The 19817-nt window shown below is 42.9% G+C and overlaps 1 pseudogene; it reads right to left on the bottom strand.

The window, feature by feature from the left end:
* Positions 1 to 12609: 12609 nt before the first annotated feature.
* Positions 12610 to 14966, bottom strand: LOC128588215 (mitochondrial Rho GTPase 1-like; annotated as a pseudogene).
* Positions 14967 to 19817: the final 4851 nt, after the last annotated feature.

The following is a 19817-nucleotide window of genomic DNA, read 5'->3' on the forward strand; positions in this document are numbered from 1 at the left end:
GTATCCTGAGCTGCAGCAGCTGGAGAACTTTAAGTTTTAGCCTTGCAACATTTAGGACGCAGATGCTCCATTTTTCCACAATTAAAACATTTTGCTTTCTTTTTAATCCCGTTAAGTACCTCTGCCAAAGCTGCAGCCTTAAGCTTTGCCGGAAATGTTCCAGAGCCAATATCCCGACAAGTGCGGAGATATTGTTCAATGGAAACATTGTCTTGATTTTTGACAGGTGTCAGGGCCAACTTACAATCTGATTTGGCATTCTCGAATGCTAATTGTAATAAAAGCATCTGTCTGGCCTGTTCTCTAGGAACAGACCTTTCAATAGCTGTCTGAATTCTAGCCACAAATTCAGAATATGGTTCATTGTTTGCTTGCATGATTCTTGTGAAAAACTGTTTAACCCCATCTTTTTCCTCTAGTCTTTGCCAAGCTCTAATACAAACATCTTTAACCTGCATTAATAAGTCTTGTGTTAATTGCAGCTGTTGTTGAATGTCAGCTGCAGGGCCAGTACCCATTAGAGAGTTAACTGGAGTTCCCCAAGCTCAGTTTTGCAAAGCTGCCTCTTCCAGCCACCAAGCTTTAAATTGTAAAAATTGACCAGGGCTCAAGGTAGTATGAGCTAAAGTTTCCCAATCAGCAGGAATAAAAATATGAATTGTGCAATATGAATTTAAAATGCCAATCACAAAAGGAAAAGTAGGTCCATAAGCATAAACGGCATCTTTCATTGTTCTTAAATTTTTTTCTTCTGTAGGAGCATGTTGAGCAGCTCCTAATTGACCATTCTCTCGAATTTCCTAGAAAACAGAATATGCTTGTATAACAGGTTCTTTATTATTATCCAGTTCTGAAATTTGAAATGAGTTCTCATTAGATATAGCCAATTCAGAAACATCTAAAGGAAAGTGATACCATGCAGAGAAGCGAGTATCTGGGGGATTAGACCACACAGGATAGATTCCTGGTGGAGCATTATGATGTAAGGGACCTTCCCTCCAGACCACAGAACCTGCTGGTGCAGAAGGAGTTAAAGGCTTGTAAGGTGGAAGTACATCTTTACAAGAACCTGCTTTAGAGCTTGCTCTAGAGGAGAGTATTTCAGCTCCCTTCTTTTCTTTTCTTTTTTTTTTGTGTGTGTGATTTTTGGCCGGGGCTGGGTTCACACCCACCACCTCCGGCATATGGGACCAGTGCCCTACTCCTCGAGCCACAGGCGTCGCCCTCAGCTCCCTTCTTTTCTAAGAAGGCAATTCTTTGATTAATTGTTTGAAATATTCAGCCATAACCTTTTTTAGATGTTCAAACTCAGACTCTTTTTGAGCTGATTCATCAGCCATTTCCACTAATTCCAGACAGCTCTCTTCATCACTCTCTAGACTAATTAAGTCACCCACATATTTCTTTGTAGGCTTATTAGGCTCGGGTTCAGAATAGGACTGTGGCATATCATATTCATGCTCTGATTCTCTGGGACTTTCTGCAGCCTGCTTTGGCTGGTCTAACTGACCCAGCTCGGGAAAAGGAGGCAGGGGTGGCAACTAGTCAGTGCCAATATCCTTGGTCTCAGAGGTTTGCTAGGAACATGTTTGAAATGGTTCCAATGCAATATGAACTAGCTGATATGTTGCCCATATTTCTCTGCATATAAAATTGCCTTTTTGGTGGGCACAATGCAGAGCCTGACCCACTTTATTACAGACTTTCAAATTAAGCTGGAGTTTCTGGTCAGGCATGAACCAGTGGCAATGCTTAACAACCACATCGCAAAGTTCCCATGGATTACTGGTTTTTACCGGAATTTTAGTGGTAGAAATCAGAGTTTTTAAAATGGCAATATACTGGTCCTCCAAAGAGGAAGAGAGCTGAAGACTCATATTATTTCTTCCCATGTTTCTTGCTATGCTGGAGATGTCCCACACACTGTGCATGGCAATTGCATCATCCCAGTTACAGGGTTCTCAAGCTTACCTCTAGATGATTCAGCAAAGATCTCTCCGAGGTGTCCTGGCGAAGATGGCCATCCTCCAGCCCAGTGTCCAGAAAGGCTTTCTGCTCCTTTGCGATCCCCTTATCCTGCCAACTACACCAATATGTTGCATGAGGAAGACGTGAACAAACAGCAGCTTTGCTGTGGGTATAAACTCGCTCCTGTAATTAAGTCAAGAAAAAGACTACATAGTGTGGGACAGCATGTAGCAAAGTTCTTTCTTCAGGGTTTTGATTTTATACCTTTCTAGTCATGTACACACTTAATCTATCATCTGTTAGTTTCACCATTACCTCATTTTACCTATCTGAAATTAACTTGTAAGGAAATATCCTGTTACCATATCAACATAATCACTTCTGCAGAATTAAATGAAATTGAAAGCAAAAGACTTATTCAGAAGATCAGTGAAACAAAAAGTTGGTTCTTTGAAAAGATAAATAAAATTGGTAAAGCCTTGGCTAGACTAACCAGCAATAGAAAAACAAGACCTTTAATAACTACAATCAGAAATGATAAAGGGGAAATAACAACAGATGCCACAGAAATATAAATAGTTCTCAACAATTATTATTAAAAACAAACCCTATTTCCAGCAATATGAAAATGTGGAGGAGATGGAACAAACCTGGAAGCACCATACCTTCCAAAACTCAGCCAGAAAGATTTAGAAATCTTGAATAGACAAATATCAAGGACTGAAATAGCATCAGTTGTACAAAGCCTTCCAAAAAACAAAAACCCCTAGACCAGATGGTTTCACACAAGAATTCTATAAAACCTTCAAAGAGGAACTAATTCCTAAAATGCATAAACTTTTCCAAAATATAGAGAAAGAAGGAATCCTCCCCCAACACATTCTATGAAGCAAATATCACCCTGATCCCAAAATCAGAAAAGGACCCAAAAAAATAATAATAAAGGTATAGACCAATATCGTTAATAAATATTAATGCAAAAATACCCAACAAGACATTAGCAAACAGAATACAATACATTAAAAAGGTTATTTGGGCAGCACCTGTGACTGAGTGAGTAGGGCGCTGGTCCCATATGCCGAGGGTGGCGGGTTCAAACCCAGCCCTGGCCAAACTGCAACAAAAAAATAGCCAGGTGCTGTGGCGGGCGCCTGTAGTCCCAGCTCCTCGGGAGGCTGAGGCAAGAGAATTGCATAAGCCCAAGATTTAAAGGTTGCTGTGAGCCGTGTGACACCATGGCACTCTACCCGAGGGTGGTACAGTGAGACTCTGTCTCTCCAAAAAAAAAAAAAAAAAAGGTTATACACCATGATCAACTGGGTTTTATTCCAGAGACACAAGTTTTGTTCAACATACACAGATCTATAAATATAATATAACACAGCACATAAATAGAATCAAAAACAAAGACCATATGATCCTTTCAATGGATGCAGAAAAGGCTTTTGACAATGTCCAACGTCTTTTCATGATAAAAATGCTCAAGAAAATAGGCTTAGAAGGAACATTCCTTAAGCTGATGGAGGATATCTACAGCAAACCCACACAGCCAGTATCATAGTGAATGGAGTAAAACTGAATGCATTCCTACTCAAGTCTGGAACCAGACAAAGAAGCCCAATGTCTCCATTGCTATTTAACATAGTGTTGGAAGTCCTAGCCGTTGCAATCAGGCAAGAGAAGGAGATCAAAGGAATCCAAATAGAGGCAGAAGAGGTCAAACTCTCCCTCTTTGCAGATAAGGTCAAACTCTTTCTCTTTGCAGATGACATGATCTTATATCTGGAAAACATCAGGAACTCAACTTCAAAGCTCTTAGAAGTGATCAATGCCAGGGTGCTCCCCTGGGGTAGGGTCTGTCAAGACCTGTGGATCTGGTGGCAACTGACTGAAGAAATATAAAGTTACCAAAAAAAAATGAGAAAGAAGGAAACAAGACACACAGAATAGAATTTTCAGAGGTGGGAACTGAGGGGACCACCACCCTCGTGTGGGGTTCTGATGGTGGTCCGAAGTGTCAGTTCCACTCAGCTTTTATTGAAGGCTATTTGCTCATTAGCCTAAAGGGTAAGCTGAAGAAGGGAACAAAGATGTGAGCAGTTTCTTTGAGTGAACACATTAGCTCCTATTGTTTGTATAATCATTAACTTTAAGGGTTTGAGTAGTCTTGAGAAATCTGGAACCTGAGTTTTGTGTGAGAACAGCCTCTTGTCTGAAGTCACACATGCATATTTTAGGGGGGTGTTAATAAAGCTAGTTCACTGTGGAGTAAAATGCCACTGGTGTCAATCTCCTCTGAAGAATCGGAAGGAGAGAAGAATTATCGTCTCATCACCACCACAGAGGGTCTTCCTCTGCAATAAGGGATATAAGCCCTCCTACCTATATTTCAGGGCTCGAGATGTTATCTTGATCTCTGCCTCAATCTAATACAAATCTCCACAATGGGCATTTGCTTTGACTGTTTATTGGGTGGAAATGGCCTAGTTAATGTATCTTGCTACAGCATCTTCTGTGGCCATTATTTTCTCCAGTGTTTGCAGATCCAGCAAGGGTGTTTGAAAGCTGTATCCTTAATAGGCCAAAGTTGTAGGAAAGGTAGGAAACTAGTTCAGATAAAATATTTAGGCTCAGAAAAAAAAAAAATATTTAGGCTCAGTACCTGTGGCTCAAGTGGCTAGGGCACCAGCCACATACACCTCAGCTGGCGGGTTTGAACCCAGCCTGCTCAGCCCAAACAACAATGACAGCTGCACCGAAAGAATAGCCCAGTGTTGTGGTGGGCACCTGTAGTCCCAGCTACTTGGCAAGTGGAGGCAGGAGAATTTCTTGAGCTCAGGAGTTGGAGGTTGCTGTGAGCTGTGATGCCACGGCATGCTACCCAGGGTAAAAGCTTGAGGCTCTGTCTCCAAAAAAATAAATAAATAAATAACAATAGCTGGTTTAAAGGCAAATTAACTGACTTTTCTTTGTTCTGATTCACTAATCTTTCTTTTTTTTTTTTTTTTTAGAGACAGAGTCTCACTTTATCACCCTTGGTAGAGTGCCATAGCATCACAGCTCACAGCAATCTCCAGCTGTTGGGCTTAGGCAATTCCCTTGACTCAGCCTCCCCAGTAGCTGGGACTACAGGCACCCACCACAACACCTGGCTTTTTTTTTGTTGCAGTTTGGCCAGGGCTGTGTTTGAACCCTTCACTCTCAGTATATGGGGCCAGCAACCTAATCACTGAGCCAAAGGCACTGCCCTCACTAAGTTTACTTTTTAATTTTTCCCTTTTTCTGGGGGTGTTTTCTCTTGCCAAGAATGAGGTCTTCAGTCCCCATTCTTCCAACAGATCAAGGAATATAGCAGCATCTCAGGTTACAAAATCAATACCCACAAATCAGTAGCCTTCATATATGCCAACAATGTCAAGCCAAGAACAAAATCAAAGACTCTATTCCTTTTACAATGGCACCAAAGATGATGAAATATCTGAGAATATATCTTTAAAAAGACGTGAAAGATCTCTATAAAGAGAATTATCAAACTATGAGACAGGAAATAGATGAAAATGTCAACAAATGGAAGAACATACCATGCTCATGGCTGGGAAGAAGTAACATCACTAAAATGTCCATACTACCCTAAATTTAATGCAATCCCCATCAAAGCAACACTGTCATACTTCAAAGATCTTGAAAAAATAGTACTTTTATTTATACACAACTAGAAAAAAAAACTCAATAGAAAATACAGTTCTTAGAAATAAAAACGAATCTGTAGGTATCATGTTGCCAGACTTCAGGCTATATAACAAAGGTATTGTGATAAAAACTGCATAGTATGGGCACAAAAATAAAGATACAGGTCTATGGAATTGGATATAGAAACTAGAGATGAATCCAGCCACATATCATCATTTAATATTTGATAAGCCTAACAGAAATGTGCAATGGGGAAAAGAATCCTTATTTAATAAATGGTGCTGGGAGAACAGGTTATCTACATGCAGAAGACTGCAACTGGACCCACACCTCTCACCACTGATAAAAATTGATTTTTGTTGGATAAAAGATTTTTTTAAGGGTGACTATTTAAACTAAAAACAATAATATACAAATTGTCTTACTCATTTGATTGAAAGGGCTATGCAATTCAACATACTGACAAAGGAAGCAACATAATCACATAGATAATACTTCTGCTAATTGCTTTTAACCTTACTTCTTCCTTAAAAGACTTGCATATTTAGCTATTCAATTTTCTAGACTACATGATGGCTTTGAGGCTGGCCTACCATAAGTGACTGAAAGAAAGTCACGTTGGTAAGCTGACACTGGCTTGTGTATTTTTAAAAATGGAGAGAAAGTGGCAAATTGTGCCACATGGAGGGGGGTGGAGACAAGACGGCTGACTGAAGCCAGCTTTCCACAGAGGCTCCCATCCACAAGGAGAGTTGAAGGACAGAAATTTAGCAAGTAACCTGGTGGATTAGAGCTGCAAGAAGAGAGAAGGTTGAAGAACACACATCAACCCTGCTGAGGTGAGCTGCAACCCCAAGGATACAAACAAAAGGTACAAAATCCAACACCAAGTGGATGAGAGTCCCCTCCCCCATGAGAATAGCTGGGAGTGCCCCACAAACAAATTAGCAGAGTTCAAAGGTCCTCTCACTACACTAAACAGGACAGACCCTCTAAAAACAGGACCTACCTCCCCTACTAGGGTGCCACGGCCTTCTCCTGCCAGGCATAAAACTGTATATATTCTCTACCTGCAATTCTGACCTCCCAGCACTCCCTGAGGTCTGAAGGCCTGTCCCTCAGGAGTCCAGATTCTTGGGTGATTTCTCGAGGGGTGTGGACAGGGCCTAGACTGCAGCTAGTCAGTGCTGATTCTGTGGCATGGGAGTGAGGAGAGGACAGTCGGCTGAGAGGAAATCACACCGGAACAGCAGTGCCCCGAGGCTCACTCCCAGATATTCTGAAGCCACACCCCCTGTCTCCCTGGGCAACCAGTGTAGGCCGGGCATCTTATCAGGTGGCAACCACCGCGGAACAGACCTGGGATGGAAACTCAGGTCCGTGAGTAAAGGGTTTGCCTGAGGTGGTACCAGCCTAGGTGGAACTCAGGGACTAGAAAACGGACATGCACAGCCAGGAAATTCCCAGGGCAGGGCTGACTCAGAGGACTGCTTTACTGAGCCTAAGATGCACCCGGCCCTCCAAGGATCGTCAGCCTATAGACAAAGGAAGGCAGGAGGCTAGAACTGACAGCTAACTGAATACAAACCTGCAAGAGCAAAACAGGGCCTGAGGCGCAGGCTCTGGGAACTCATAACACCTTCTCTTCTGCAGTGGAATTTAGCAGCGACAGAAACAAATTCCCACAAAGTTGTTCTGTTCTGTCAGTAATATCAATCAGGGGTGGGGTTGGAACTGAGTGAACATCCCCCAGCCTCCATCAAGTGCCCAAGGTTGTTGGCCTTACCTCCCCCTGCTGGACAGAGGCAGAGTGCAGTGGCCTGGCTGAGCAGGTATAGATTTCCTTGTGATTCAGGCAGGTTCAAACCCCTGGAGTATCTGTTCACTAGAGGCAATTGGGTCACAGCCCTCTAGAGCTACAGTGACTGGGTATGACAGAGGTGCAAGGTGGGGAAGGAGGCATCAACCTTCCCAGACTAATCTATTTTCTGGGTGGATCCTCCTGAATTTACAGAGCACTGGAGCAAGTCATATCTGAGTTGTCACCAGAACCCTGCGATGCAGTTGCCACAGACCTTTTAAACTCTCCCACCTGAGACAGGTAATGACTGAGACAAATGATTTGGACATTTTGAACTGAGCCAGTCGCCTGAGGAATATTCAAGTGGTGCCCTGGGTGTGCGGTTTTAGGACGGTTTGATTTTCCTTTTCCAATTGTTGCCTGTGGGGAGCGGTGTGACTAAATTGCTGGTATTTCTCCATAGCTGAGACTTCAACCCAGAGTAACTCCTTCACTAGGGTTGAACAGAGACCAGCTACAAACAAGACAGAACCACTTAGCCCCACCACACCAAACAGGTCCCCAGTTTTTCAGGCCATAGCACTGTACAGGTCATCGACAAAGCTCCAGGGGAAAAATCAAATGGTGTAAAATAATCAAAGTGTGGAATCAGCGGAAAAATTCTGGCAACAAGAATAACTAGAATAGATCAACCACCCCAAGAACAGATATGGCAGATGTAACTGAAGATCCCATTCATAAACAGCTGGCTGTAATATCAGAAATCAAATACAGAATTTGGATTGAAAACAAGATTAATAGAATGGTGGAAAATTTGGAATTAGAAATTGGAGGACCAATTCAAAAGTTGGAATTAGAAATTCGAGGAGAAATTCAAAAGTTGTCTCAAAAATTTAACGAATTTAAAGACAAAACCACCAAAGATTTTGACATACTGAAGCAAGAAGTTGCAGCCCTCAACCATCTGAAAAATACAGTAGAATCCCTCAGTAATAGAGTGGAGCAAGGAGAAGAAAGGCTTTCTGATATTGAAGACAAACTCTTTGAATGCTCCCAAACACTCAAAGAGGAAGAGAAATGGAGAGCAAAAATGGATCATTCTCTCCAAGAGCTCTGGGATAATTCAAAGAAGGCTAATAGCCACCTCATTGGAATCCCTGAAGTGATCAAGTGGCCTCGCAAGAGAATTTTCCAGACATGCCAAGAGATTCTGAAATTCAGATAGCAGACAGTTTCAGAACCCCAGAATGACTCAATCAGAATAAACATCCCCCAGGCATATCATAATTAACTTCACTAAAGTTAATATGAAGGAGAAAATTCTCAAAGCAGCCAGACGCAAGAAATCCATTACCTACAAAGGGAAGAATATTAGAATGACTGCAGATCTCTCTGCTGAAACTTTTCAAGCTAGAAGAGGGTGGTCATCGACGTTTAATCTCCTAAAGCAAAATAACTTTCAACCCCAGACCCGGTATCCAGCTAAACTGAGTTTCATTTATGATGGAGAAATTAAATACTTTAATGACATTCATATGTTGAAGAAATTTGCCATAACCAAATCAGCTCTTCAGAATATTCTCAGACACATCCTCCACAACGACCAGCCCAATCCTCTACCACAAAAGTAAACTAATTCAGAAACTTTTGATCAAATTCCAACTTCAACAGTGGCAAAAGGACTAAAAATGTCCACTGGACTTTTGAAAAACTCGATACTCAAAATTTTACCAGACTTATCAGTATTATTCATTAATGTGAATGGCTTAAACTGTCCTCTAAGGAGCCACAGATTAGGTAACTGGATACAAAAACTCAGGAGATATTTGCTGCATACAAGAGTCACATCTTACCTTAAAAGATAATATAGACTCAGGGTGAAAGGATGGTCATCCAAATTTCAGGCAAATGGTAATCAGAAAAAAAGCAGGTGTTGCAAACTATTTCCAGACAGTAGTGTTTAAACCAACAAAAGTAAGGAAGGATAAGAATGGTCACTTCATATTTGTTAAGGGTAATACTCAATATGATGAGATTTCAATTATTAATGTTTATGCACTCAACCAGAATGCACCTCAATTTATAAGAGAAATTCTAACAGACATGAGCAACTTTATTTCCTCCAGCTCCATAATAGTCGGAGATTTCAACACTCATTTGGCAGTGTTGGATAGATCCTCCAATAAGAAGCTGAGCAAACAAATTTTAGATTTATACCTAACCATCCAACGTTTGGATTTAGCAGACATCTACAGAACATTTCATCCCAAGAAAACTGAATACACATACTTCTCATCAGCCCATGGAACATATTCCAAAATTGATCACATCTTAGGTCACAAGTCTAACCTCAGTAAATTAAAAGGAATAGAAATTATTCCTTACATCTTCTCGGACCACCATGGAATAAAAGTTGAACTCAGTAACAACAGGAATCTGCATATTCATACAAAATCATGGAAGTTAAATAACCTTGTGCTGAATGATAGCTGGGTCAGAGATGAGATTAAGAAGGAAATTGCCAAATTTTTGGAACAAAACCACAATGAAGACACAAATTATAAGAACCACAGGGATACCGCAAAGGCAGTCCTAAGAGGGAAATTTATAGCACTACAAGCCTTCCTCAAGAGAACAGAAAGAGACAAAGTTAATAACTTAATAGAACATCTCAAGGAACTGGAAAAGGGAAAACATTCCAACCCAAAACCCAGTAGAAAAAAAATAAGCAAAATTGGAGCAGAATTAAATGAAATTGAAAACAAAAGAATTATACAGCAGATCAATAAATCAAAAAGTTGGTTTTTTGAAAAGGTCAATAAAATAGATAAAACGTTGGCTAACCTAACCAGGAAAAAAAAAGTAAAATCTCTAATCTCATCAATCAGAAATGACAAAGATGAAATAACAGACTCCTCAGAAATTCAAAAAATAGCTGAAAATGTTAACAAATGGAAAAACATACCATGCTCGTAGCTGGGAAGAATCAACATTGTTAAAATGTCCATACTACCCAAAGCAATATACAATTTTAATGCAATCCCTATCAAAGCTCCACTGTCATACTTTGAAGATCTTGAAAAAATAATACTTCAGGTTATATGGAATCAGAAAAAACCTCGAATAACCAAGACATTACTAAGAAATAAAAACAAAGCAAGAGGAACCACGCCACCAGACCTCAGACTATACTATAAATCGATAGTGATCAAAACAGCATGATACTGGCACAAAAACAGAGAAGTAGATATCTGGAACAGAATAGAGAACCAAGAGATGAATCCAGCTACTTACCGTTATTTGATCTTTGACAAGCCAATTAACAACATTCAGTGGGGAAAAGATTCCCTATTTAACAAATGGTGCTGGGTGAACTGGCTGGCAACCTGTAGAAGACTGAAACTGGACCCACACCTTTCACCATTAACTAAGATAGACTCTCACTGGATAAAATATTTGAACTTAAGACATGAAACTTTAGTTTCATGAGTGCAGGGAAAAACCTTGAAGAAATCCATCTGGGAGAGTATTTTATGAGGAGGCCCCCCCCCAGGCAATTGAAGCAGCTTCCAATATACATCAAACTAAAAAGCCTCTGCACAGCCAAGAACACAGTAAGTAAAGCAAGCAAACAGCCCTCAGAATGGGAGAAGATATTTTCAGGTTATGTCTCCAACAAAGGTTTAATAACCAGAATCCACAGAGAACTCAAACGTACAAGCAAGAAAAGAACAAGTGATCCCATCACAGGCTGGGCAAGGGACTTGAAGAGAAACTTCTCTGAAGAAGACAGGTTCATGGCCTACAGGCATATGAAAAAATGCTCATCATATGTAATCATCTGAGAAATGCAAATCAAAACTACTTTGAGATATCATCTAACTCCAGTAAGATTAGCCCATATCGCAAAATCCCAAGACCAGAGATGTTGGTGTGGATGTGGAGAAAAGGGAACACTTCTACACTGCTGGTGGAAATGCAAATTAATACATTCCTTTTGGAAAGATGTTTGGAGAACACTTAGAGATCTAAAAATAGATCTGCCATTCAATCCTATAATTCCTCTACTAGGTATATACCCAGAAGACCTAAAATCACATTATAACAAAGATATTTGTACCAGAATGTTTATTGCAGCCCAATTCATAATTGGTAAGCCATGGAAAAAGCCCAAGTCTCCATCGATCCATGAATGGATTAATAAATTGTGGTATATGTACAGCATGGAATATTATGCATTCTTAACAAAAGATGGAGATTTTTACCTCTTTCATGTTTACATGGATGGAGCTAGAACATATTCTTCTTAGTAAAGTATCTCAAGAATGGAAGAAAAAGTATCCAATGTACTCAGCCCCATTATGAAACTAATTTATGGCTTTCACATGAAAGCTATAACCCAGATATAACCTACAAATACGGGGAAGGAGGAGAGGGCGGGGAGGGAGGAGGGAGAATGGGCAGAGGGAGGGTGATTGGTGGGATTACACCTGTGGTGCACCTTACAAGGGTACATGTGAAACTTTGTAAGTGTGGAATATAGATGTCTTAACACATAAATAGGAGGGTGCCAGGAGGGCTGTGTTGACCAGTGTGATGAAAATGTGTCAAACGGTCTATAGAACAAGTGTATGGTACCGCATGATCTCATTAATGTACACAGCTATGATTTAATAATTAAAAAAAAAATGAAAAAAATGTGCCGCATGTACTTACAGAATCCAAAGGATCATTCTGAGTAAATGTGAAAGAAATAACTGATCCTTGAGTAAATACAATCTCTTGGCTGACTTAAAACTAGGAGACTGAGTCTGTGAGCACTAACAATGCCACATAGAAATGCCTAGAAATGTCATTTTTTAGTACTCAGTTTAGTAGACCATATCTTGCCTGAATTTGTTCATTATTTACAAAATATTCCCTTTTGGCCTCTGAAATTTAGCCATTTTAGTTTGACTGTTAGCTGTTTCTTTCCATATGCTAGCCAATACTGCAGTTATATCTAATATTAAAATACTCTTACACATGAATTACAAATATTAATAATGTAACTCTGCATGTATAAATATCTCAATATTTCTAGTAGAAATAAAGCATTCAGAATGTACATAAAAGTGGGGTTTTTTCGTAGGGATGGTATTTTGTTTTAATTATTGTTGTTTCAAAACTGCTCTGTACATAGCAAAGCTCCAAACTGTAAAAACAGTAGCACCAAAACTTACTCAAAGCCAAAATGTAGAGCTCTTGAGGTCAGCTTATGTCAGGTGCGGGTACATGGCTATTGTTGTCAATTTAACAAAGATATCCTTACTGGATGCATCAGCAGTATTGCAAGTGAAGGCTTGTGGTGGAGGCATTTTGTGTTTCCTGCAGAAATCAGTAGGTGAAATACTATATTCTTGCTTAACTTCATGTAGGTCTGACTTTGCAGCTACGATTAAGCAGGGTATTCTGCTGTCCATAAAGTGTTGCTTAAAAAGCCTGGCACAGTATTCAAAGGATTTGGGATTACTGACATCATATACCAGGCACACAACATCACAAATGATCTCAGCCTCAGTTAGAAATTCCAATTATGAGATATCATGCAACAACAAGTATTTCTCTTGTCCATATACATAAACAGTGTTAATTGCATAGTAGGATTTATGATCATCATGAATTTTCTTCTGCCTCATTAAGTTTCTTCCAAGAAGAGCCTGAAGAACTCCACTTTTCCCACAGTTTTTCATTCCAATTAAGTTACATCTGAACACCCTTCTTTTTTTTTTATTAGCATTAGATCATAGCTGTGTACATTAATGCAATCATGGGGCACCATGCACTGGTTTTATAAACAGTTTGGCACATTTTCATCACACTGGTTAACATAGCATTTCTGGCATTTTCTTAGTAATTATGTTAAGACAATCATATTCTGCATTCACTAAGTTTCACATGTACCCTTGTAAAAAGGAAGAGAAATGGAGAGCAAAACAGATCATTCCCTCAGAGAGCTTTGGGATAATTCAAAGAAGGGTAATATCCACCTCATTGGAATCCCTGAAAGTGATGAAGTGGCCTTGCAAGGCACAGAGATCCTTCTCCATGAAATGATGAAAGAGAATTTTCCAGACATGCCAAGACATTCTGAAACTTGGATAGCAGACAGTTTCAGAATCCCAGCACAACTCAATCCAAATAAGACATTCCCCCAGGCATATTATAATTAACTTCACTAGTGTAAATATGGAAAAGATTAACACACTTCTTTGAGTCTGTTTTTTTCTTTAGGTCGACCTTTTTATCTCTTGTTACTGTAATGGATAAATCTTGAGACTCTTGTTCAGTCAATATTGAATAGCCTAGGTAGCCCAAATACTACAGGCATGGCTGTACATCTAAATAGGTCGTGAGGATCCACTGGGAAAGGAATCCCTGGTATGTTATCCAGCTTCTTTCCTTGGTACAAACTGTGTTATTCACATCTGGCCCCCAAGGTATATAAGGGAAAACTTTGAATAAATTTTTAAGCTCATCAGGTGACAAAGCATAGTTTCTATCCAAATCATGCTTGTCAAAGGTGCTCTGGAGAAACAAATATGCATGATGATTTAATTCAGTAGGGCAATCAGGATGTATTTTACCAGGGGCTATAAACATTCAGGCATTAAATTCAGATTATCATCCTAACTGAATTATCGAAGCACAGTCCAAGTAGTTCTGTGTCTCCTTCTCTGGATAAAAAGTGTGTGTAAAAAGAGAAAACCATTCAGTGTCAATCCACTGTCAGCCACACCATCACTTATATGCTTCCTTACTACATTCTTGACATCTTCCAAAGCTTGAGGAGCTAATGAAGTGTTGAAACAAATTCTCTGAAAGAAGTTGAGGTTGAACTCAGCATCATTGAGGGTACCATCACTATCTTGGTCAGATATTTTAAATATACGAATAAGGGCTTTTATACAAGCTGGTTTCGTCTCCTTCTCCTCTGGGAAATACAGGGGTCCATAGGAAGAAGAACAGCTTTCTGTGCATGATAAAAGAGCTCTGATATGTTCTTCAGGTTTTTTGCTGAACACTCCACACAGCTTTCTATTTCTGTATACTGGATCATAATAGGAAGGATGGTCTCCGTACTACTATATTCCACCAGATCAGATTTTTTCCCAACTAACATTAAAGGCAGCCTGCTGCTATCTTTGTCTATTCTCTCATTTATGAGAGGAATTCATCAACTCGACACCTTATCAATAGAATGCTTATTGTTGACAGCATACACTATGCAAATGACATTAGCCTGTGATATTTCTTGATGAAGTTGTTCATGACTTTGTTCTGCTTCTGAGTAATCTACAATATGTGTTGGAACTCTCTCAGGGGTGACATCAGCTGGAATGGTGATTTCTTCAGCTCGAGGAGGAACCTCTTCTGGGAATTCTTCACTGACCAGAGACATAATCAGTGATGTCTTCCCAACTCTAGGTTCTGGCACCAGCAGGATCCGCAGGTCTTTCTTCATGTGTGCTGCCCACACGCTTGGAGTGGAATCCTTTCACCGGGTGCACCCACTCCACACTGCTGGTCTCCCCACACTACTGGCACCACCTGCCAGCCTCTTCAGCAGCCCAGGCCCACCACACGGCCTCCTCAGTTACTTCAGAGCACCTGAGCCGGAACAGCCCAGCGGGAATGGATAAAAGATTTAAATTTAATACACAAATAAAAATTCTAGAAGAGAGTATGGGGAAAACACTTGAAGATATTGGCCTGGGGAAAAACTTTATGAAGAAGACCACCTACGCACCCACCCACCCACACCCAGCAATTGCAGAAACACCAAAAATAAATAACTGGGACTTGATCAAGCTAAAGAGCTTTTGCACAGCTAAGAGTACCACAGAGCAAACAGATAGCCCTCAGAATGGGAGAAGATTTTTGCATGCTACAAATCTGACTAAGGCCTGATAACTAGAATCTACAGAGAACTCAAAATGAACAATAAGAAAAGTGCAAACAACCAGCTCTATAAGCAGGCAAGAGATGTGAATAGAAACCTCTCTGAGCATAACAGACAAATAACCAACAAACACATGAAAAAATGCTCATTGTCTTTAATCATCAGAGAAATGCTAATCAAAACCACTCTATTATATCACCTAACCCCAGCGAGATTAGCCCATGTCACAAAGTCACAAAACACCAGATGCTGGTGTAGATGTGGAAAGAAGGGAATACTGCTCATGGGACTGCAAACTAATACAGCCCCTTTGGAGAGAAGTATGGAGAATCCTCAAAGATCTAAAAGTAGACCTTCTATTTGACCCTACAATCCCAATACTAGGTATCTACCCAGAAGAACAAAAATCATTTTACCACAAAGACATTTACACTAGCATGTTTATTGCAGCTCAATTCATAATTGCCAAGTCGTGGAAGCAACCTAAGTGCCCATCAACCCATGAATGATCAACAAACTGTGGTATATGTACACCATGGAATGTTATTGAGCCATGAGAAAAGATGGAGACTTTACATCTTTTACATTTACCTGGATGGAGTTGAAATACATTCTTCTTAGTACAGTATCGCAAGAATAGAAAAATAAATATACAATGTATTCCATACTAATATGAAATAAATATATAAACAATTGCATGTTCCTAAGAACAATAAAACACTATTATAGTCCAGTTCAGGGGTAGAGGGAAGTTGGAGGGGGGAAGATGTATGGCGGAAGGAGGGAGGGCATCTGGTGGGATCTCACCTAATGTGCACATTGTGAGGGTACATAACACACCACCTGGGTGATGGGCTCTTCTACAAATGGAACTTTATCCTGGAAGTGACAACAATGTAACCTAAATATTGTACCCTCATATTAATTTGAATAAAATTAAAAAAAAAAGAAATCTTAACAAAACATCAATAAACCAAAGTTAGCAACCCAATAAATGTTGCCATAACCATGCAACATTCATCCCTAGGAGCCAAAGATGGTTCAAAAAATACAAATCATTAGATTTGATATCACATATTAACAGATGGGAAAAAAATGAGGATTCACCTCAATAGATGTGGGAAAAGCAACGGAAGAAATGCAATTCTTTTCATGATAAAAATGTTCAACAGACTAGGTACAGGAGGAATTTACCTTGACACAGCAATGGCCATAAATGAAAAGCCCAGCACTAATGTCAGTCAGTCTTGAAATACTGAAAGTATTAAATCTAAAATCAGGAGTACGGTGATGTAGTCCACGCTTCCAAATTCTACTCAAGATAGTTATGGAAGTCCTAACCAGAACAATTAAACAAGAAAGAAAAAAGTCACCTAGCTTGGAAAGTAAAAGTTAAGATCAAACTAATTGCAGATTGATAAACATGCAAAACACAAGACTACACTTGAAACTATTTCAAAATTCAGTTGTTCACATACCCAGAACAGGATCTCAGGAGACAGGACCCCCATGGAGGTTTCAGAGCCCACTTAGGCAAACAGGGCCATGGGCCCAGGAGGACCATGGGGCTTGAACCTGATGACCCAGCTCATTCCTTAACTCCCTCTCCTCAGGGACCCAGGCTCACAGGGAGCGAGGCCGGGTGTCCTCTCACCTCCTTCGGGGGCAGCTCTCCCAGTCTCAGTGGCCTCCCGGGTCTTTCCGTTGGACTTCCCTGGGGGGTGTGGCTCCAAGAACCTGCCTCACCTCCTGGCCTCCCAGGACTGCTGTCAGTACAATCCCAGCTGGCACCTGCATTCACTGGGCATCTCTCGGCCCTGGGCAACCTGAGCTCGCGGAAACAGGCTCACGCCTGTGGAGGTTGTGAAGTGGTGTTCAGGCACTCGGGGACAGCGGCCCTCACAGGCCTCCCCGTGCCCACTGTAGCTGCACTCGGGCTCTGGACAGGGGCTGAGTGGGCTACCCCAGCCTATGCGCCCACCGCCAGCCTCAGCGGAGGCCGTGGGAGGCTCCAGGGCCCATAGCGTGGGAAGACCAGAGCGTAGGGCGGCGTCCTCCGCAGCTGGGAGCTGCCTGGGCCGCCCTGGCCTGGTCCAGGAACCGCCTGGTCTCCACATCCCCTAGGGGCCCCCAGCCCCTAGGACACACACCCTTCTCCACGTGCAGAGGATCGGAGTCAGGACTGCTCCTTGATGCCGGCTGACCTTGAGGCAGGACACCGCCTCCCGCAGACTCCTGCAGTCGCGATCATCTCCCCTCTCCCCGCCCCAGCCCGCGGCTGACCCAGAGGTCGGCAGAGGCGGCTCTCGGGGGAGCAGATGGTCTGGGCTGGCGGCTGGGGCAGCACCTCCACCAGTTCTGAGGGGTCAGAGCTAGTGTAAGAGGGAAGGTACTGGGGGCGGTGCAGGCACCACGCGGTGCACAGAGGACACAGGGACTGCCAGGGGAGCAGACCAGGGATGCCCAGCGCCTGGCTCAGAGCTACTGAGGGCTCAGAAGCAGCGGGGCCAGGACCCTGGTGCACAGGAGGTGACAAAACGGCGTCACCTCCAAGGCCATGCATGGAGGATACACTGAGAGGTGGTCCAGGCGCCTACGCCCCTGTCGCAGAAGGTGTTGGGGGCCAGGGGGTGTCGCAGCTAGTATCCTACATGTGCTGGCGGACTACCTGAGGCTCACAGCATAGGAAGTCGCGCTCCCCACACAGAGCAAGAAAAAGAAGCTCACCAGCGCCTGCCGTAGTTGGGTCTCAGGTGAAAGTGACCAGGAACTGCAGGTCAGGGGCTTGAGGGGCAGGGCTGCCCATGGCACTGCGTGCCCAAGACTTCCGCCGCTGGACATACCCAGCACTGGCTCCAGCCGTCCAGGGATCACCCGGCCTCTGAGCTGGGCTCCTGGGAACAAGACAGCCGCCCAAGTGCATTGGTGGCGGGAGTGCGTGTGGGGCAGCTCCAGGACTGCCCTGAAAGAGGGAAGGGGGCGGCATGGCAGTGCCTTTGAAGCAGGTGGTGAAATGCATGTCAGCATCAGCCAGGAAAAGGTTCAGACTCGGGGCAGGCGATGGCGCATTACTCTTAGTGGGCAGGTCGGGGTAGGGAAGCTTGGTTGGTCCCCAGCCCTGGCCCTGTTTAAATCCAGTCAGTGCACACAGTCTGGAGAGGGGTGCGTGGGAGACAAATGTGAGGCCTCTGTCTGCCAGCGGCCAGCAGCCAAAGAGGAGCCGGCGGGAGAAGCGCTGGCCCCGGGGAGAGCCCGACTGCGCCCACCTGCAAGCGCAGCGCCTGGACTGGCTGGAAGAGCAGGGGCCATTATGCGCACAGGCGGAGACGCTGTCTGGGGCGCGTGCACTGGAACCCAACCGGTTTGCTCGGCCTGTACCGTCTGGGACCTTGGAGGGCGCGGAGTGTAGATGCTGGCGATTGCGATTGCGGACAAAGCGAGCTGGCTGGGCTCTGGGGGTTGGAGGGGAGGTGAAGCCCAGCGGGGAGTCGAGGTGTGTGTGAGCATATAGCCCCCTCCATGAAGAAGATCTTCAGCCCCTGGAGTAAGCAGCGGCAGCGGCAGCCGGCCCCAGGCTTTGTCACCAGCCTGCGGAAGATCAGGAGCAGCATCGCCTGTGACACTGGCAGCATTGATGAGACCTTCACGCAGCCCAGGTACCACATCCGAGCCCAAGATCTGGGCAAGATCCACAAAGCTGCCAGCCGGGGTCAAGTGGACAAAGTCCAGCAGCTCCTTTTCCTTGGGAAAAGCGACGTGAACGAGAGAGACAAGAGAAGGTGATGGGACAGTGCCCAGAGGTGGGGCGGGCTGGGAGCTGTGGCAGGGGAGCCACCTCCTGGGCAGGCCAGGGGACCCCCAACCCTCCTGTCACTGAGGGCTCCCGGCTTTCTTCCTTCCACAGGCCCCCAGCTCCTGGCAGTGAAAACGTTGGTGAGGAGCCGCCAGGCCACCTGGGAGCAGCCATGCACATCTCTAGCTGGCTTTCCATCCATGTACAATTCCTCTTACAGAGCACTTTGGTGACAATTTTCAAGTGGTTTAAGTAACAAAATTGAATATATACAGCTTTTTTTTTTTAATTTCAATAGCTCTAGGGATACAAGTGTTTTCTGGTATGTGGATGAATTGTATAATGCTGAAGACAAAACTTTCACTGTACCTGTGGCCAGAATGTGTACCCTGTACCTGTAGGTAGAGGTTTGTCTATCACCCCCACCACATTCTGTGATTGTAGTGTCCATTACACCACTTTATGACCATATGTACCCCCTGTTTAACTCCCTCCTGCAAGATGAGTTGGTGTTTGTTTTTCCCTTCCTGAGATACTTCACCCAGGATAATAGTCTTGAGTTCCATTTAAGATGCTGAAAAAGACATTATTTCCCTTCTATATAAGGCTGAGTAGATGCCATC

The sequence above is a fragment of the Nycticebus coucang genome, chromosome 6 (assembly GCF_027406575.1).
Source record: "Nycticebus coucang isolate mNycCou1 chromosome 6, mNycCou1.pri, whole genome shotgun sequence".
NCBI classification, from domain to species: domain Eukaryota; kingdom Metazoa; phylum Chordata; class Mammalia; order Primates; family Lorisidae; genus Nycticebus; species Nycticebus coucang.